This window comes from Hyla sarda, unplaced genomic scaffold (assembly GCF_029499605.1).
Source record: "Hyla sarda isolate aHylSar1 unplaced genomic scaffold, aHylSar1.hap1 scaffold_1358, whole genome shotgun sequence".
NCBI lineage: Eukaryota > Metazoa > Chordata > Amphibia > Anura > Hylidae > Hyla > Hyla sarda.
In genome coordinates this window covers 38,577-59,364 of record NW_026607985.1, presented here as the reverse complement: position 1 = coordinate 59,364, position 20,788 = coordinate 38,577, and the positions used below count along the sequence as shown (strand labels likewise).

The following is a 20,788-nucleotide window of genomic DNA, read 5'->3' as shown; positions in this document are numbered from 1 at the left end:
TATTTGACAACCTATGGCGGTGATGGTTCTGCTCAGGCAGAGCAGTGCTGATGCTCCTCATAAAGCTGTCGCTGCTGTGAAGGTTCTAGGTGACATCACAAATCCCTTTGGTTACATACACAACAAAGCTGGGTTGTTGTTGTTTACACTCTGCAAGGCCTGTGGAAGTGAGTGACATCATAGCACTGTAGTTCTGAGGGTTCAAGATGGATGCAACAATCTCCTGTTGCTTCTATGAAGGCCGTAATAGACGACATCACCAAACAGCTCCATAGTCACATACACAGCAAAGGAGAGATGTTGTTTACACCTAGTGATGTCAGTGGTATTGAGTGACATCACAGCACAGTGCTAAGGCTCCTGGGCCTGGACACAGCAGCGGCTGCAATATCTCAACGGAGAATACGTTTATATCTATGTGTGTGTGTGCGCATATATATATATATATATATATATATATATATATTTCTCCGCCGAAATCACTTTTAAACCCATTTCCACCTTTTTTTCCCTTCTCTTCCTCTTACTTTTTTTTCACGTTTTTTTACGTTTTTCTCCTTTTCGCCTCTTTTCTGGGCGTATTATTCTTCTTTTTCTTCTTTTTTTTCGTCTAATGCATACCCCATCAGTGCAGCAATGCTTATTCAATACCGCCAGCAGATGGAGACACTGGGGGATAATTTTCTAAGGATTTATACTGATTTTTCCTGTCTGAATTTGTCGCACAGAAAGTTGCAGGCCAAATATGTGTGACATTTCTGCGACTTTAGCTTCTAGAGCATTTTTACAACATTATACATAGGTGCTGAATACATAAAAAGCGACTGTTCAGCGACAGACAAGTCGCATCGGCTGAAAGTAGGCCAGAATGTCAGTCCATGTTGGAGCAGGTTTAGATACAGTCTAAAGCATAGATCTCAAAGTCTGTGCACAGAATTTAGCAAGGGCCTCGCACCTTCTGATGCATCAGGTAGGTGCACAATAGCATAGCCTAACCCTCTGTACTTTGGTCTATATTGATGCGGGACATAGACAGCCAGCTGATGACCAATCCATTAGTGCAATGGATGGCTGGAAGCATTTGTCTTTGCCTTTGCAATACCACAGAAGCAATGCATGGTCAATGTACAGCAATGACACACCTGTGTGAACAGCCAGGAGACCCCCCCCCCCATGTTATGTTACATAGTTACATAGTTAGTACGGTCGAAAAAAGACATATGTCCATCACGTTCAACCAGGGAATTAAGGGGTAGGGGTGTGGCGCGATATTGGGGAAGGGATGAGATTTTATATTTCTTCATAAGCATTAATCTTATTTTGTCAATTAGGAACATTCAGCACCCACCCGCTATCAAGGCAGCTGCCTATCATGTCATGCCCTACCTGCACAGGTGTGCTGGCTACTCAAATGATCCAATTAAGGAGGCCATTTAGTCAGCAGCAGCAGAAGTCCTGTGCCTGGACGCTCCAACAGGGGCCAGACACAAGCAGAAGCAGCAGAAGCAGCAGCAGCACCACCTTTTGTTTTTTGGCTGCAGCAGCAGCAAGGCCCACAGGGCTGGCTAGCTGGCTAGCCAGCAAGCAGGTAGCAATGAAAGTAGGAATCTTTCTTTTTAACCCTGTAAGGGGGTGGTGCACTGTACCCGAAGATACTGCCATATCGGGTCAATGCATAGGGCGACGGAAGCAAGCTTTGAAATCGGCCCCCGTTCTCAAAAATCCATTTAATATATGGTCCCCAGATAGGGGACGTATCAGATATTAAACTGATAAGAACAGATACTACACTTGATCTTAGCCAAAAGGCCGAGAAGCGATAACCGTGAAAGGGGCGGGCCCAACAAGGTCCCCTTCATGGGCACTATCACTGCTTGCTGTCAGGGAGGCTGCCAGACAATTTTCCATGCACACTCTGGGCTGGGGGGCAGTCAACCACCAGTACACACAGCAGAACCTAAACCCATACCATTATTGCTAAGCAGCAAGACAGGGGCCCATTGCACTCCCACGGGGCCTTTTTAAATGCAATCCATAACCCGGATTTGCCAGGAACCCTTCTTACTCCTCCTACTTGCATGTGACACTGGGCTTAGGATCTGCATAGGAAACACACACACAAGCACACACCTACCTTTGTTGCCTGCAGATGCCTCCTTGGCTGTCCCCAAACGGTATCAAACCAACACCCACGGGAAGCTGTAAGCATAGAGGACATGCCTGCACCCCATTGGACTTACCTGTGTGGGTTAAATCCGGGTTATTTGACAACCTATGGCGGTGATGGTTCTGCTCAGGCAGAGCAGTGCTGATGCTCCTCATAAAGCTGTCGCTGCTGTGAAGGTTCTAGGTGACATCACAAATCCCTTTGGTTACATACACAACAAAGCTGGGTTGTTGTTGTTTACACTCTGCAAGGCCTGTGGAAGTGAGTGACATCATAGCACTGTAGTTCTGAGGGTTCAAGATGGATGCAACAATCTCCTGTTGCTTCTATGAAGGCCGTAATAGACGACATCACCAAACAGCTCCATAGTCACATACACAGCAAAGGAGAGATGTTGTTTACACCTAGTGATGTCAGTGGTATTGAGTGACATCACAGCACAGTGCTAAGGCTCCTGGGCCTGGACACAGCAGCGGCTGCAATATCTCAACGGAGAATACGTTTATATCTATGTGTGTGTGTGCGCATATATATATATATATATATATATATATATATATATATATATATATTTCTCCGCCGAAATCACTTTTAAACCCATTTCCACCTTTTTTTCCCTTCTCTTCCTCTTACTTTTTTTTCACGTTTTTTTACGTTTTTCTCCTTTTCGCCTCTTTTCTGGGCGTATTATTCTTCTTTTTCTTCTTTTTTTTCGTCTAATGCATACCCCATCAGTGCAGCAATGCTTATTCAATACCGCCAGCAGATGGAGACACTGGGGGATAATTTTCTAAGGATTTATACTGATTTTTCCTGTCTGAATTTGTCGCACAGAAAGTTGCAGGCCAAATATGTGTGACATTTCTGCGACTTTAGCTTCTAGAGCATTTTTACAACATTATACATAGGTGCTGAATACATAAAAAGCGACTGTTCAGCGACAGACAAGTCGCATCGGCTGAAAGTAGGCCAGAATGTCAGTCCATGTTGGAGCAGGTTTAGATACAGTCTAAAGCATAGATCTCAAAGTCTGTGCACAGAATTTAGCAAGGGCCTCGCACCTTCTGATGCATCAGGTAGGTGCACAATAGCATAGCCTAACCCTCTGTACTTTGGTCTATATTGATGCGGGACATAGACAGCCAGCTGATGACCAATCCATTAGTGCAATGGATGGCTGGAAGCATTTGTCTTTGCCTTTGCAATACCACAGAAGCAATGCATGGTCAATGTACAGCAATGACACACCTGTGTGAACAGCCAGGAGACCCCCCCCCCCATGTTATGTTACATAGTTACATAGTTAGTACGGTCGAAAAAAGACATATGTCCATCACGTTCAACCAGGGAATTAAGGGGTAGGGGTGTGGCGCGATATTGGGGAAGGGATGAGATTTTATATTTCTTCATAAGCATTAATCTTATTTTGTCAATTAGGAACATTCAGCACCCACCCGCTATCAAGGCAGCTGCCTATCATGTCATGCCCTACCTGCACAGGTGTGCTGGCTACTCAAATGATCCAATTAAGGAGGCCATTTAGTCAGCAGCAGCAGAAGTCCTGTGCCTGGACGCTCCAACAGGGACCAGACACAAGCAGAAGCAGAAGCAGCAGAAGCAGCAGCAGCACCACCTTTTGTTTTTTGGCTGCAGCAGCAGCAAGGCCCACAGGGCTGGCTAGCTGGCTAGCCAGCAAGCAGGTAGCAATGAAAGTAGGAATCTTTCTTTTTAACCCTGTAAGGGGGTGGTGCACTGTACCCGAAGATACTGCCATATCGGGTCAATGCATAGGGCGACGGAAGCAAGCTTCGAAATCGGCCCCCGTTCTCAAAAATCCATTTAATATATGGTCCCCAGATAGGGGACGTATCAGATATTAAACTGATAAGAACAGATACTACACTTGATCTTAGCCAAAAGGCCGAGAAGCGATAACCGTGAAAGGGGCGGGCCCAACAAGGTCCCCTTCATGGGCACTATCACTGCTTGCTGTCAGGGAGGCTGCCAGACAATTTTCCATGCACACTCTGGGCTGGGGGGCAGTCAACCACCAGTACACACAGCAGAACCTAAACCCATACCATTATTGCTAAGCAGCAAGACAGGGGCCCATTGCACTCCCACGGGGCCTTTTTAAATGCAATCCATAACCCGGATTTGCCAGGAACCCTTCTTACTCCTCCTACTTGCATGTGACACTGGGCTTAGGATCTGCATAGGAAACACACACACAAGCACACACCTACCTTTGTTGCCTGCAGATGCCTCCTTGGCTGTCCCCAAACGGTATCAAACCAACACCCACGGGAAGCTGTAAGCATAGAGGACATGCCTGCACCCCATTGGACTTACCTGTGTGGGTTAAATCCGGGTTATTTGACAACCTATGGCGGTGATGGTTCTGCTCAGGCAGAGCAGTGCTGATGCTCCTCATAAAGCTGTCGCTGCTGTGAAGGTTCTAGGTGACATCACAAATCCCTTTGGTTACATACACAACAAAGCTGGGTTGTTGTTGTTTACACTCTGCAAGGCCTGTGGAAGTGAGTGACATCATAGCACTGTAGTTCTGAGGGTTCAAGATGGATGCAACAATCTCCTGTTGCTTCTATGAAGGCCGTAATAGACGACATCACCAAACAGCTCCATAGTCACATACACAGCAAAGGAGAGATGTTGTTTACACCTAGTGATGTCAGTGGTATTGAGTGACATCACAGCACAGTGCTAAGGCTCCTGGGCCTGGACACAGCAGCGGCTGCAATATCTCAACGGAGAATACGTTTATATCTATGTGTGTGTGTGCGCATATATATATATATATATATATATATATATATATATATATATTTCTCCGCCGAAATCACTTTTAAACCCATTTCCACCTTTTTTTCCCTTCTCTTCCTCTTACTTTTTTTTCACGTTTTTTTACGTTTTTCTCCTTTTCGCCTCTTTTCTGGGCGTATTATTCTTCTTTTTCTTCTTTTTTTTCGTCTAATGCATACCCCATCAGTGCAGCAATGCTTATTCAATACCGCCAGCAGATGGAGACACTGGGGGATAATTTTCTAAGGATTTATACTGATTTTTCCTGTCTGAATTTGTCGCACAGAAAGTTGCAGGCCAAATATGTGTGACATTTCTGCGACTTTAGCTTCTAGAGCATTTTTACAACATTATACATAGGTGCTGAATACATAAAAAGCGACTGTTCAGCGACAGACAAGTCGCATCGGCTGAAAGTAGGCCAGAATGTCAGTCCATGTTGGAGCAGGTTTAGATACAGTCTAAAGCATAGATCTCAAAGTCTGTGCACAGAATTTAGCAAGGGCCTCGCACCTTCTGATGCATCAGGTAGGTGCACAATAGCATAGCCTAACCCTCTGTACTTTGGTCTATATTGATGCGGGACATAGACAGCCAGCTGATGACCAATCCATTAGTGCAATGGATGGCTGGAAGCATTTGTCTTTGCCTTTGCAATACCACAGAAGCAATGCATGGTCAATGTACAGCAATGACACACCTGTGTGAACAGCCAGGAGACCCCCCCCCCCCATGTTATGTTACATAGTTACATAGTTAGTACGGTCGAAAAAAGACATATGTCCATCACGTTCAACCAGGGAATTAAGGGGTAGGGGTGTGGCGCGATATTGGGGAAGGGATGAGATTTTATATTTCTTCATAAGCATTAATCTTATTTTGTCAATTAGGAACATTCAGCACCCACCCGCTATCAAGGCAGCTGCCTATCATGTCATGCCCTACCTGCACAGGTGTGCTGGCTACTCAAATGATCCAATTAAGGAGGCCATTTAGTCAGCAGCAGCAGAAGTCCTGTGCCTGGACGCTCCAACAGGGGCCAGACACAAGCAGAAGCAGAAGCAGCAGAAGCAGCAGCAGTACCACCTTTTGTTTTTTGGCTGCAGCAGCAGCAAGGCCCACAGGGCTGGCTAGCTGGCTAGCCAGCAAGCAGGTAGCAATGAAAGTAGGAATCTTTCTTTTTAACCCTGTAAGGGGGTGGTGCACTGTACCCGAAGATACTGCCATATCGGGTCAATGCATAGGGCGACGGAAGCAAGCTTCGAAATCGGCCCCCGTTCTCAAAAATCCATTTAATATATGGTCCCCAGATAGGGGACGTATCAGATATTAAACTGATAAGAACAGATACTACACTTGATCTTAGCCAAAAGGCCGAGAAGCGATAACCGTGAAAGGGGCGGGCCCAACAAGGTCCCCTTCATGGGCACTATCACTGCTTGCTGTCAGGGAGGCTGCCAGACAATTTTCCATGCACACTCTGGGCTGGGGGGCAGTCAACCACCAGTACACACAGCAGAACCTAAACCCATACCATTATTGCTAAGCAGCAAGACAGGGGCCCATTGCACTCCCACGGGGCCTTTTTAAATGCAATCCATAACCCGGATTTGCCAGGAACCCTTCTTACTCCTCCTACTTGCATGTGACACTGGGCTTAGGATCTGCATAGGAAACACACACACAAGCACACACCTACCTTTGTTGCCTGCAGATGCCTCCTTGGCTGTCCCCAAACGGTATCAAACCAACACCCACGGGAAGCTGTAAGCATAGAGGACATGCCTGCACCCCATTGGACTTACCTGTGTGGGTTAAATCCGGGTTATTTGACAACCTATGGCGGTGATGGTTCTGCTCAGGCAGAGCAGTGCTGATGCTCCTCATAAAGCTGTCGCTGCTGTGAAGGTTCTAGGTGACATCACAAATCCCTTTGGTTACATACACAACAAAGCTGGGTTGTTGTTGTTTACACTCTGCAAGGCCTGTGGAAGTGAGTGACATCATAGCACTGTAGTTCTGAGGGTTCAAGATGGATGCAACAATCTCCTGTTGCTTCTATGAAGGCCGTGATAGACGACATCACCAAACAGCTCCATAGTCACATACACAGCAAAGGAGAGATGTTGTTTACACCTAGTGATGTCAGTGGTATTGAGTGACATCACAGCACAGTGCTAAGGCTCCTGGGCCTGGACACAGCAGCGGCTGCAATATCTCAACGGAGAATACGTTTATATCTATGTGTGTGTGTGCGCATATATATATATATATATATATATATATATATATATATATATATTTCTCCGCCGAAATCACTTTTAAACCCATTTCCACCTTTTTTTCCCTTCTCTTCCTCTTACTTTTTTTTCACGTTTTTTTACGTTTTTCTCCTTTTCGCCTCTTTTCTGGGCGTATTATTCTTCTTTTTCTTCTTTTTTTTCGTCTAATGCATACCCCATCAGTGCAGCAATGCTTATTCAATACCGCCAGCAGATGGAGACACTGGGGGATAATTTTCTAAGGATTTATACTGATTTTTCCTGTCTGAATTTGTCGCACAGAAAGTTGCAGGCCAAATATGTGTGACATTTCTGCGACTTTAGCTTCTAGAGCATTTTTACAACATTATACATAGGTGCTGAATACATAAAAAGCGACTGTTCAGCGACAGACAAGTCGCATCGGCTGAAAGTAGGCCAGAATGTCAGTCCATGTTGGAGCAGGTTTAGATACAGTCTAAAGCATAGATCTCAAAGTCTGTGCACAGAATTTAGCAAGGGCCTCGCACCTTCTGATGCATCAGGTAGGTGCACAATAGCATAGCCTAACCCTCTGTACTTTGGTCTATATTGATGCGGGACATAGACAGCCAGCTGATGACCAATCCATTAGTGCAATGGATGGCTGGAAGCATTTGTCTTTGCCTTTGCAATACCACAGAAGCAATGCATGGTCAATGTACAGCAATGACACACCTGTGTGAACAGCCAGGAGACCCCCCCCCCATGTTATGTTACATAGTTACATAGTTAGTACGGTCGAAAAAAAGACATATGTCCATCACGTTCAACCAGGGAATTAAGGGGTAGGGGTGTGGCGCGATATTGGGGAAGGGATGAGATTTTATATTTCTTCATAAGCATTAATCTTATTTTGTCAATTAGGAACATTCAGCACCCACCCGCTATCAAGGCAGCTGCCTATCATGTCATGCCCTACCTGCACAGGTGTGCTGGCTACTCAAATGATCCAATTAAGGAGGCCATTTAGTCAGCAGCAGCAGAAGTCCTGTGCCTGGACGCTCCAACAGGGGCCAGACACAAGCAGAAGCAGAAGCAGCAGAAGCAGCAGCAGCACCACCTTTTGTTTTTTGGCTGCAGCAGCAGCAAGGCCCACAGGGCTGGCTAGCTGGCTAGCCAGCAAGCAGGTAGCAATGAAAGTAGGAATCTTTCTTTTTAACCCTGTAAGGGGGTGGTGCACTGTACCCGAAGATACTGCCATATCGGGTCAATGCATAGGGCGACGGAAGCAAGCTTCGAAATCGGCCCCCGTTCTCAAAAATCCATTTAATATATGGTCCCCAGATAGGGGACGTATCAGATATTAAACTGATAAGAACAGATACTACACTTGATCTTAGCCAAAAGGCCGAGAAGCGATAACCGTGAAAGGGGCGGGCCCAACAAGGTCCCCTTCATGGGCACTATCACTGCTTGCTGTCAGGGAGGCTGCCAGACAATTTTCCATGCACACTCTGGGCTGGGGGGCAGTCAACCACCAGTACACACAGCAGAACCTAAACCCATACCATTATTGCTAAGCAGCAAGACAGGGGCCCATTGCACTCCCACGGGGCCTTTTTAAATGCAATCCATAACCCGGATTTGCCAGGAACCCTTCTTACTCCTCCTACTTGCATGTGACACTGGGCTTAGGATCTGCATAGGAAACACACACACAAGCACACACCTACCTTTGTTGCCTGCAGATGCCTCCTTGGCTGTCCCCAAACGGTATCAAACCAACACCCACGGGAAGCTGTAAGCATAGAGGACATGCCTGCACCCCATTGGACTTACCTGTGTGGGTTAAATCCGGGTTATTTGACAACCTATGGCGGTGATGGTTCTGCTCAGGCAGAGCAGTGCTGATGCTCCTCATAAAGCTGTCGCTGCTGTGAAGGTTCTAGGTGACATCACAAATCCCTTTGGTTACATACACAACAAAGCTGGGTTGTTGTTGTTTACACTCTGCAAGGCCTGTGGAAGTGAGTGACATCATAGCACTGTAGTTCTGAGGGTTCAAGATGGATGCAACAATCTCCTGTTGCTTCTATGAAGGCCGTAATAGACGACATCACCAAACAGCTCCATAGTCACATACACAGCAAAGGAGAGATGTTGTTTACACCTAGTGATGTCAGTGGTATTGAGTGACATCACAGCACAGTGCTAAGGCTCCTGGGCCTGGACACAGCAGCGGCTGCAATATCTCAACGGAGAATACGTTTATATCTATGTGTGTGTGTGCGCATATATATATATATATATATATATATATATATATATATATATATATATATATATATTTCTCCGCCGAAATCACTTTTAAACCCATTTCCACCTTTTTTTCCCTTCTCTTCCTCTTACTTTTTTTTCACGTTTTTTTACGTTTTTCTCCTTTTCGCCTCTTTTCTGGGCGTATTATTCTTCTTTTTCTTCTTTTTTTTCGTCTAATGCATACCCCATCAGTGCAGCAATGCTTATTCAATACCGCCAGCAGATGGAGACACTGGGGGATAATTTTCTAAGGATTTATACTGATTTTTCCTGTCTGAATTTGTCGCACAGAAAGTTGCAGGCCAAATATGTGTGACATTTCTGCGACTTTAGCTTCTAGAGCATTTTTACAACATTATACATAGGTGCTGAATACATAAAAAGCGACTGTTCAGCGACAGACAAGTCGCATCGGCTGAAAGTAGGCCAGAATGTCAGTCCATGTTGGAGCAGGTTTAGATACAGTCTAAAGTATAGATCTCAAAGTCTGTGCACAGAATTTAGCAAGGGCCTCGCACCTTCTGATGCATCAGGTAGGTGCACAATAGCATAGCCTAACCCTCTGTACTTTGGTCTATATTGATGCGGGACATAGACAGCCAGCTGATGACCAATCCATTAGTGCAATGGATGGCTGGAAGCATTTGTCTTTGCCTTTGCAATACCACAGAAGCAATGCATGGTCAATGTACAGCAATGACACACCTGTGTGAACAGCCAGGAGACCCCCCCCCCCCATGTTATGTTACATAGTTACATAGTTAGTACGGTCGAAAAAAGACATATGTCCATCACGTTCAACCAGGGAATTAAGGGGTAGGGGTGTGGCGCGATATTGGGGAAGGGATGAGATTTTATATTTCTTCATAAGCATTAATCTTATTTTGTCAATTAGGAACATTCAGCACCCACCCGCTATCAAGGCAGCTGCCTATCATGTCATGCCCTACCTGCACAGGTGTGCTGGCTACTCAAATGATCCAATTAAGGAGGCCATTTAGTCAGCAGCAGCAGAAGTCCTGTGCCTGGACGCTCCAACAGGGGCCAGACACAAGCAGAAGCAGAAGCAGCAGAAGCAGCAGCAGCACCACCTTTTGTTTTTTGGCTGCAGCAGCAGCAAGGCCCACAGGGCTGGCTAGCTGGCTAGCCAGCAAGCAGGTAGCAATGAAAGTAGGAATCTTTCTTTTTAACCCTGTAAGGGGGTGGTGCACTGTACCCGAAGATACTGCCATATCGGGTCAATGCATAGGGCGACGGAAGCAAGCTTCGAAATCGGCCCCCGTTCTCAAAAATCCATTTAATATATGGTCCCCAGATAGGGGACGTATCAGATATTAAACTGATAAGAACAGATACTACACTTGATCTTAGCCAAAAGGCCGAGAAGCGATAACCGTGAAAGGGGCGGGCCCAACAAGGTCCCCTTCATGGGCACTATCACTGCTTGCTGTCAGGGAGGCTGCCAGACAATTTTCCATGCACACTCTGGGCTGGGGGGCAGTCAACCACCAGTACACACAGCAGAACCTAAACCCATACCATTATTGCTAAGCAGCAAGACAGGGGCCCATTGCACTCCCACGGGGCCTTTTTAAATGCAATCCATAACCCGGATTTGCCAGGAACCCTTCTTACTCCTCCTACTTGCATGTGACACTGGGCTTAGGATCTGCATAGGAAACACACACACAAGCACACACCTACCTTTGTTGCCTGCAGATGCCTCCTTGGCTGTCCCCAAACGGTATCAAACCAACACCCACGGGAAGCTGTAAGCATAGAGGACATGCCTGCACCCCATTGGACTTACCTGTGTGGGTTAAATCCGGGTTATTTGACAACCTATGGCGGTGATGGTTCTGCTCAGGCAGAGCAGTGCTGATGCTCCTCATAAAGCTGTCGCTGCTGTGAAGGTTCTAGGTGACATCACAAATCCCTATGGTTACATACACAACAAAGCTGGGTTGTTGTTGTTTACACTCTGCAAGGCCTGTGGAAGTGAGTGACATCATAGCACTGTAGTTCTGAGGGTTCTAGATGGATGCAACAATCTCCTGTTGCTTCTATGAAGGCCATAATAGACGACATCACCAAACAGCTCCATAGTCACATACACAGCAAAGGAGAGATGTTGTTTACACCTAGTGATGTCAGTGGTATTGAGTGACATCACAGCACAGTGCTAAGGCTCCTGGGCCTGGACACAGCAGCGGCTGCAATATCTCAACGGAGAATACGTTTATATATATGTGTGTGTGTGCGCGTATATATATATATATATATATATATATATATATATATATATATATATATTTCTCCGCCGAAATCACTTTTAAACCCATTTCCACCTTTTTTTCCCTTCTCTTCCTCTTACTTTTTTTTCACGTTTTTTTACGTTTTTCTCCTTTTCGCCTCTTTTCTGGGCGTATTATTCTTCTTTTTCTTCTTTTTTTTTGTCTAATGCATACCCCATCAGTGCAGCAATGCTTATTCAATACCGCCAGCAGATGGAGACACTGGGGGATAATTTTCTAAGGATTTATACTGATTTTTCCTGTCTGAATTTGTCGCACAGAAAGTTGCAGGCCAAATATGTGTGACATTTCTGCGACTTTAGCTTCTAGAGCATTTTTACAACATTATACATAGGTGCTGAATACATAAAAAGCGACTGTTCAGCGACAGACAAGTCGCATCGGCTGAAAGTGGGCCAGAATGTCAGTCCATGTTGGAGCAGGTTTAGATACAGTCTAAAGTATAGATCTCAAAGTCTGTGCACAGAATTTAGCAAGGGCCTCGCACCTTCTGATGCATCAGGTAGGTGCACAATAGCATAGCCTAACCCTCTGTACTTTGGTCTATATTGATGCGGGACATAGACAGCCAGCTGATGACCAATCCATTAGTGCAATGGATGGCTGGAAGCATTTGTCTTTGCCTTTGCAATACCACAGAAGCAATGCATGGTCAATGTACAGCAATGACACACCTGTGTGAACAGCCAGGAGACCCCCCCCCCCCATGTTATGTTACATAGTTACATAGTTAGTACGGTCGAAAAAAGACATATGTCCATCACGTTCAACCAGGGAATTAAGGGGTAGGGGTGTGGCGCGATATTGGGGAAGGGATGAGATTTTATATTTCTTCATAAGCATTAATCTTATTTTGTCAATTAGGAACATTCAGCACCCACCCGCTATCAAGGCAGCTGCCTATCATGTCATGCCCTACCTGCACAGGTGTGCTGGCTACTCAAATGATCCAATTAAGGAGGCCATTTAGTCAGCAGCAGCAGAAGTCCTGTGCCTGGACGCTCCAACAGGGGCCAGACACAAGCAGAAGCAGAAGCAGCAGAAGCAGCAGCAGCACCACCTTTTGTTTTTTGGCTGCAGCAGCAGCAAGGCCCACAGGGCTGGCTAGCTGGCTAGCCAGCAAGCAGGTAGCAATGAAAGTAGGAATCTTTCTTTTTAACCCTGTAAGGGGGTGGTGCACTGTACCCGAAGATACTGCCATATCGGGTCAATGCATAGGGCGACGGAAGCAAGCTTCGAAATCGGCCCCCGTTCTCAAAAATCCATTTAATATATGGTCCCCAGATAGGGGACGTATCAGATATTAAACTGATAAGAACAGATACTACACTTGATCTTAGCCAAAAGGCCGAGAAGCGATAACCGTGAAAGGGGCGGGCCCAACAAGGTCCCCTTCATGGGCACTATCACTGCTTGCTGTCAGGGAGGCTGCCAGACAATTTTCCATGCACACTCTGGGCTGGGGGGCAGTCAACCACCAGTACACACAGCAGAACCTAAACCCATACCATTATTGCTAAGCAGCAAGACAGGGGCCCATTGCACTCCCACGGGGCCTTTTTAAATGCAATCCATAACCCGGATTTGCCAGGAACCCTTCTTACTCCTCCTACTTGCATGTGACACTGGGCTTAGGATCTGCATAGGAAACACACACACAAGCACACACCTACCTTTGTTGCCTGCAGATGCCTCCTTGGCTGTCCCCAAACGGTATCAAACCAACACCCACGGGAAGCTGTAAGCATAGAGGACATGCCTGCACCCCATTGGACTTACCTGTGTGGGTTAAATCCGGGTTATTTGACAACCTATGGCGGTGATGGTTCTGCTCAGGCAGAGCAGTGCTGATGCTCCTCATAAAGCTGTCGCTGCTGTGAAGGTTCTAGGTGACATCACAAATCCCTATGGTTACATACACAACAAAGCTGGGTTGTTGTTGTTTACACTCTGCAAGGCCTGTGGAAGTGAGTGACATCATAGCACTGTAGTTCTGAGGGTTCTAGATGGATGCAACAATCTCCTGTTGCTTCTATGAAGGCCATAATAGACGACATCACCAAACAGCTCCATAGTCACATACACAGCAAAGGAGAGATGTTGTTTACACCTAGTGATGTCAGTGGTATTGAGTGACATCACAGCACAGTGCTAAGGCTCCTGGGCCTGGACACAGCAGCGGCTGCAATATCTCAACGGAGAATACGTTTATATATATGTGTGTGTGTGCGCGTATATATATATATATATATATATATATATATATATATATATATATATTTCTCCGCCGAAATCACTTTTAAACCCATTTCCACCTTTTTTTCCCTTCTCTTCCTCTTACTTTTTTTTCACGTTTTTTTACGTTTTTCTCCTTTTCGCCTCTTTTCTGGGCGTATTATTCTTCTTTTTCTTCTTTTTTTTTGTCTAATGCATACCCCATCAGTGCAGCAATGCTTATTCAATACCGCCAGCAGATGGAGACACTGGGGGATAATTTTCTAAGGATTTATACTGATTTTTCCTGTCTGAATTTGTCGCACAGAAAGTTGCAGGCCAAATATGTGTGACATTTCTGCGACTTTAGCTTCTAGAGCATTTTTACAACATTATACATAGGTGCTGAATACATAAAAAGCGACTGTTCAGCGACAGACAAGTCGCATCGGCTGAAAGTAGGCCAGAATGTCAGTCCATGTTGGAGCAGGTTTAGATACAGTCTAAAGTATAGATCTCAAAGTCTGTGCACAGAATTTAGCAAGGGCCTCGCACCTTCTGATGCATCAGGTAGGTGCACAATAGCATAGCCTAACCCTCTGTACTTTGGTCTATATTGATGCGGGACATAGACAGCCAGCTGATGACCAATCCATTAGTGCAATGGATGGCTGGAAGCATTTGTCTTTGCCTTTGCAATACCACAGAAGCAATGCATGGTCAATGTACAGCAATGACACACCTGTGTGAACAGCCAGGAGACCCCCCCCCCCCATGTTATGTTACATAGTTACATAGTTAGTACGGTCGAAAAAAGACATATGTCCATCACGTTCAACCAGGGAATTAAGGGGTAGGGGTGTGGCGCGATATTGGGGAAGGGATGAGATTTTATATTTCTTCATAAGCATTAATCTTATTTTGTCAATTAGGAACATTCAGCACCCACCCGCTATCAAGGCAGCTGCCTATCATGTCATGCCCTACCTGCACAGGTGTGCTGGCTACTCAAATGATCCAATTAAGGAGGCCATTTAGTCAGCAGCAGCAGAAGTCCTGTGCCTGGACGCTCCAACAGGGGCCAGACACAAGCAGAAGCAGAAGCAGCAGAAGCAGCAGCAGCACCACCTTTTGTTTTTTGGCTGCAGCAGCAGCAAGGCCCACAGGGCTGGCTAGCTGGCTAGCCAGCAAGCAGGTAGCAATGAAAGTAGGAATCTTTCTTTTTAACCCTGTAAGGGGGTGGTGCACTGTACCCGAAGATACTGCCATATCGGGTCAATGCATAGGGCGACGGAAGCAAGCTTCGAAATCGGCCCCCGTTCTCAAAAATCCATTTAATATATGGTCCCCAGATAGGGGACGTATCAGATATTAAACTGATAAGAACAGATACTACACTTGATCTTAGCCAAAAGGCCGAGAAGCGATAACCGTGAAAGGGGCGGGCCCAACAAGGTCCCCTTCATGGGCACTATCACTGCTTGCTGTCAGGGAGGCTGCCAGACAATTTTCCATGCACACTCTGGGCTGGGGGGCAGTCAACCACCAGTACACACAGCAGAACCTAAACCCATACCATTATTGCTAAGCAGCAAGACAGGGGCCCATTGCACTCCCACGGGGCCTTTTTAAATGCAATCCATAACCCGGATTTGCCAGGAACCCTTCTTACTCCTCCTACTTGCATGTGACACTGGGCTTAGGATCTGCATAGGAAACACACACACAAGCACACACCTACCTTTGTTGCCTGCAGATGCCTCCTTGGCTGTCCCCAAACGGTATCAAACCAACACCCACGGGAAGCTGTAAGCATAGAGGACATGCCTGCACCCCATTGGACTTACCTGTGTGGGTTAAATCCGGGTTATTTGACAACCTATGGCGGTGATGGTTCTGCTCAGGCAGAGCAGTGCTGATGCTCCTCATAAAGCTGTCGCTGCTGTGAAGGTTCTAGGTGACATCACAAATCCCTATGGTTACATACACAACAAAGCTGGGTTGTTGTTGTTTACACTCTGCAAGGCCTGTGGAAGTGAGTGACATCATAGCACTGTAGTTCTGAGGGTTCTAGATGGATGCAACAATCTCCTGTTGCTTCTATGAAGGCCATAATAGACGACATCACCAAACAGCTCCATAGTCACATACACAGCAAAGGAGAGATGTTGTTTACACCTAGTGATGTCAGTGGTATTGAGTGACATCACAGCACAGTGCTAAGGCTCCTGGGCCTGGACACAGCAGCGGCTGCAATATCTCAACGGAGAATACGTTTATATATATGTGTGTGTGTGCGCGTATATATATATATATATATATATATATATATATATATATATATATATTTCTCCGCCGAAATCACTTTTAAACCCATTTCCACCTTTTTTTCCCTTCTCTTCCTCTTACTTTTTTTTCACGTTTTTTTACGTTTTTCTCCTTTTCGCCTCTTTTCTGGGCGTATTATTCTTCTTTTTCTTCTTTTTTTTCGTCTAATGCATACCCCATCAGTGCAGCAATGCTTATTCAATACCGCCAGCAGATGGAGACACTGGGGGATAATTTTCTAAGGATTTATACTGATTTTTCCTGTCTGAATTTGTCGCACAGAAAGTTGCAGGCCAAATATGTGTGACATTTCTGCGACTTTAGCTTCTAGAGCATTTTTACAACATTATACATAGGTGCTGAATACATAAAAAGCGACTGTTCAGCGACAGACAAGTCGCATCGGCTGAAAGTAGGCCAGAATGTCAGTCCATGTTGGAGCAGGTTTAGATACAGTCTAAAGTATAGATCTCAAAGTCTGTGCACAGAATTTAGCAAGGGCCTCGCACCTTCTGATGCATCAGGTAGGTGCACAATAGCATAGCCTAACCCTCTGTACTTTGGTCTATATTGATGCGGGACATAGACAGCCAGCTGATGACCAATCCATTAGTGCAATGGATGGCTGGAAGCATTTGTCTTTGCCTTTGCAATACCACAGAAGCAATGCATGGTCAATGTACAGCAATGACACACCTGTGTGAACAGCCAGGAGACCCCCCCCCCCCATGTTATGTTACATAGTTACATAGTTAGTACGGTCGAAAAAAGACATATGTCCATCACGTTCAACCAGGGAATTAAGGGGTAGGGGTGTGGCGCGATATTGGGGAAGGGATGAGATTTTATATTTCTTCATAAGCATTAATCTTATTTTGTCAATTAGGAACATTCAGCACCCACCCGCTATCAAGGCAGCTGCCTATCATGTCATGCCCTACCTGCACAGGTGTGCTGGCTACTCAAATGATCCAATTAAGGAGGCCATTTAGTCAGCAGCAGCAGAAGTCCTGTGCCTGGACGCTCCAACAGGGGCCAGACACAAGCAGAAGCAGAAGCAGCAGAAGCAGCAGCAGCACCACCTTTTGTTTTTTGGCTGCAGCAGCAGCAAGGCCCACAGGGCTGGCTAGCTGGCTAGCCAGCAAGCAGGTAGCAATGAAAGTAGGAATCTTTCTTTTTAACCCTGTAAGGGGGTGGTGCACTGTACCCGAAGATACTGCCATATCGGGTCAATGCATAGGGCGACGGAAGCAAGCTTCGAAATCGGCCCCCGTTCTCAAAAATCCATTTAATATATGGTCCCCAGATAGGGGACGTATCAGATATTAAACTGATAAGAACAGATACTACACTTGATCTTAGCCAAAAGGCCGAGAAGCGATAACCGTGAAAGGGGCGGGCCCAACAAGGTCCCCTTCATGGGCACTATCACTGCTTGCTGTCAGGGAGGCTGCCAGACAATTTTCCATGCACACTCTGGGCTGGGGGGCAGTCAACCACCAGTACACACAGCAGAACCTAAACCCATACCATTATTGCTAAGCAGCAAGACAGGGGCCCATTGCACTCCCACGGGGCCTTTTTAAATGCAATCCATAACCCGGATTTGCCAGGAACCCTTCTTACTCCTCCTACTTGCATGTGACACTGGGCTTAGGATCTGCATAGGAAACACACACACAAGCACACACCTACCTTTGTTGCCTGCAGATGCCTCCTTGGCTGTCCCCAAACGGTATCAAACCAACACCCACGGGAAGCTGTAAGCATAGAGGACATGCCTGCACCCCATTGGACTTACCTGTGTGGGTTAAATCCGGGTTATTTGACAACCTATGGCGGTGATGGTTCTGCTCAGGCAGAGCAGTGCTGATGCTCCTCATAAAGCTGTCGCTGCTGTGAAGGTTCTAGGTGACATCACAAATCCCTATGGTTACATACACAACAAAGCTGGGTTGTTGTTGTTTACACTCTGCAAGGCCTGTGGAAGTGAGTGACATCATAGCACTGTAGTTCTGAGGGTTCAAGATGGATGCAACAATCTCCTGTTGCTTCTATGAAGGCCGTAATAGACGACATCACCAAACAGCTCCATAGTCACATACACAGCAAAGGAGAGATGTTGTTTACACCTAGTGATGTCAGTGGTATTGAGTGACATCACAGCACAGTGCTAAGGCTCCTGGGCCTGGACACAGCAGCGGCTGCAATATCTCAACGGAGAATACGTTTATATATATGTGTGTGTGTGCGCGTATATATATATATATATATATATATATATATATATATATATATATATATATATTTCTCCGCCGAAATCACTTTTAAACCCATTTCCACCTTTTTTTCCCTTCTCTTCCTCTTACTTTTTTTTCACGTTTTTTTACGTTTTTCTCCTTTTCGCCTCTTTTCTGGGCGTATTATTCTTCTTTTTCTTCTTTTTTTTTGTCTAATGCATACCCCATCAGTGCAGCAATGCTTATTCAATACCGCCAGCAGATGGAGACACTGGGGGATAATTTTCTAAGGATTTATACTGATTTTTCCTGTCTGAATTTGTCGCACAGAAAGTTGCAGGCCAAATATGTGTGACATTTCTGCGACTTTAGCTTCTAGAGCATTTTTACAACATTATACATAGGTGCTGAATACATAAAAAGCGACTGTTCAGCGACAGACAAGTCGCATCGGCTGAAAGTGGGCCAGAATGTCAGTCCATGTTGGAGCAGGTTTAGATACAGTCTAAAGTATAGATCTCAAAGTCTGTGCACAGAATTTAGCAAGGGCCTCGCACCTTCTGATGCATCAGGTAGGTGCACAATAGCATAGCCTAACCCTCTGTACTTTGGTCTATATTGATGCGGGACATAGACAGCCAGCTGATGACCAATCCATTAGTGCAATGGATGGCTGGAAGCATTTGTCTTTGCCTTTGCAATACCACAGAAGCAATGCATGGTCAATGTACAGCAATGACACACCTGTGTGAACAGCCAGGAGACCCCCCCCCCCCATGTTATGTTACATAGTTACATAGTTAGTACGGTCGAAAAAAGACATATGTCCATCACGTTCAACCAGGGAATTAAGGGGTAGGGGTGTGGCGCGATATTGGGGAAGGGATGAGATTTTATATTTCTTCATAAGCATTAATCTTATTTTGTCAATTAGGAACATTCAGCACCCACCCGCTATCAAGGCAGCTGCCTATCATGTCATGCCCTACCTGCACAGGTGTGCTGGCTACTCAAATGATCCAATTAAGGAGGCCATTTAGTCAGCAGCAGCAGAAGTCCTGTGCCTGGACGCTCCAACAGGGGCCAGACACAAGCAGAAGCAGAAGCAGCAGAAGCAGCAGCAGCACCACCTTTTGTTTTTTGGCTGCAGCAGCAGCAAGGCCCACAGGGCTGGCTAGCTGGCTAGCCAGCAAGCAGGTAGCAATGAAAGTAGGAATCTTTCTTTTTAACCCTGTAAGGGGGTGGTGCACTGTACCCGAAGATACTGCCATATCGGGTCAATGCATAGGGCGACGGAAGCAAGCTTCGAAATCGGCCCCCGTTCTCAAAAATCCATTTAATATATGGTCCCCAGATAGGGGACGTATCAGATATTAAACTGATAAGAACAGATACTACACTTGATCTTAGCCAAAAGGCCGAGAAGCGATAACCGTGAAAGGGGCGGGCCCAACAAGGTCCCCTTCATGGGCACTATCACTGCTTGCTGTCAGGGAGGCTGCCAGACAATTTTCCATGCACACTCTGGGCTGGGGGGCAGTCAACCACCAGTACACACAGCAGAACCTAAACCCATACCATTATTGCTAAGCAGCAAGACAGGGGCCCATTGCACTCCCACGGGGCCTTTTTAAATGCAATCCATAACCCGGATTTGCCAGGAACCCTTCTTACTCCTCCTACTTGCATGTGACACTGGGCTTAGGATCTGCATAGGAAACACACACACAAGCACACACCTACCTTTGTTGCCTGCAGATGCCTCCTTGGCTGTCCCCAAACGGTATCAAACCAACACCCACGGGAAGCTGTAAGCATAGAGGACATGCCTGCACCCCATTGGACTTACCTGTGTGGGTTAAATCCGGGTTATTTGACAACCTATGGCGGTGATGGTTCTGCTCAGGCAGAGCAGTGCTGATGCTCCTCATAAAGCTGTCGCTGCTGTGAAGGTTCTAGGTGACATCACAAATCCCTATGGTTACATACACAACAAAGCTGGGTTGTTGTTGTTTACACTCTGCAAGGCCTGTGGAAGTGAGTGACATCATAGCACTGTAGTTCTGAGGGTTCTAGATGGATGCAACAATCTCCTGTTGCTTCTATGAAGGCCATAATAGACGACATCACCAAACAGCT

The 20,788-nt window shown here is 46.0% G+C and overlaps 9 non-coding genes across 9 annotated transcripts; all 9 read right to left on the bottom strand.

The window, feature by feature from the left end:
• Window positions 1–1,630: 1,630 nt before the first annotated feature.
• On the bottom strand, window positions 1,631–1,821 carry LOC130306191 (U2 spliceosomal RNA). Its single transcript, XR_008855580.1, has one exon. It is a non-coding gene; the product is annotated as a U2 spliceosomal RNA (small nuclear RNA).
• A 2,088-nt stretch (window positions 1,822–3,909) lies between these two features.
• Window positions 3,910–4,100, bottom strand: LOC130306173 (U2 spliceosomal RNA). The gene has a single exon (XR_008855563.1). It is a non-coding gene; the product is annotated as a U2 spliceosomal RNA (small nuclear RNA).
• Window positions 4,101–6,185: 2,085 nt separating this feature from the next.
• LOC130306172 (U2 spliceosomal RNA) lies at window positions 6,186–6,376 on the bottom strand. Its single transcript, XR_008855562.1, has one exon. It is a non-coding gene; the product is annotated as a U2 spliceosomal RNA (small nuclear RNA).
• Window positions 6,377–8,462: 2,086 nt separating this feature from the next.
• LOC130306171 (U2 spliceosomal RNA) lies at window positions 8,463–8,653 on the bottom strand. The gene has a single exon (XR_008855561.1). It is a non-coding gene; the product is annotated as a U2 spliceosomal RNA (small nuclear RNA).
• Window positions 8,654–10,752: 2,099 nt separating this feature from the next.
• On the bottom strand, window positions 10,753–10,943 carry LOC130306170 (U2 spliceosomal RNA). The gene has a single exon (XR_008855560.1). It is a non-coding gene; the product is annotated as a U2 spliceosomal RNA (small nuclear RNA).
• Window positions 10,944–13,036: 2,093 nt separating this feature from the next.
• LOC130306169 (U2 spliceosomal RNA) lies at window positions 13,037–13,227 on the bottom strand. The gene has a single exon (XR_008855559.1). It is a non-coding gene; the product is annotated as a U2 spliceosomal RNA (small nuclear RNA).
• Window positions 13,228–15,318: 2,091 nt separating this feature from the next.
• Window positions 15,319–15,509, bottom strand: LOC130306168 (U2 spliceosomal RNA). The gene has a single exon (XR_008855558.1). It is a non-coding gene; the product is annotated as a U2 spliceosomal RNA (small nuclear RNA).
• Window positions 15,510–17,600: 2,091 nt separating this feature from the next.
• Window positions 17,601–17,791, bottom strand: LOC130306167 (U2 spliceosomal RNA). The gene has a single exon (XR_008855557.1). It is a non-coding gene; the product is annotated as a U2 spliceosomal RNA (small nuclear RNA).
• Window positions 17,792–19,888: 2,097 nt separating this feature from the next.
• On the bottom strand, window positions 19,889–20,079 carry LOC130306166 (U2 spliceosomal RNA). The gene has a single exon (XR_008855556.1). It is a non-coding gene; the product is annotated as a U2 spliceosomal RNA (small nuclear RNA).
• Between the last annotated feature and the right edge of the window lie 709 nt (window positions 20,080–20,788).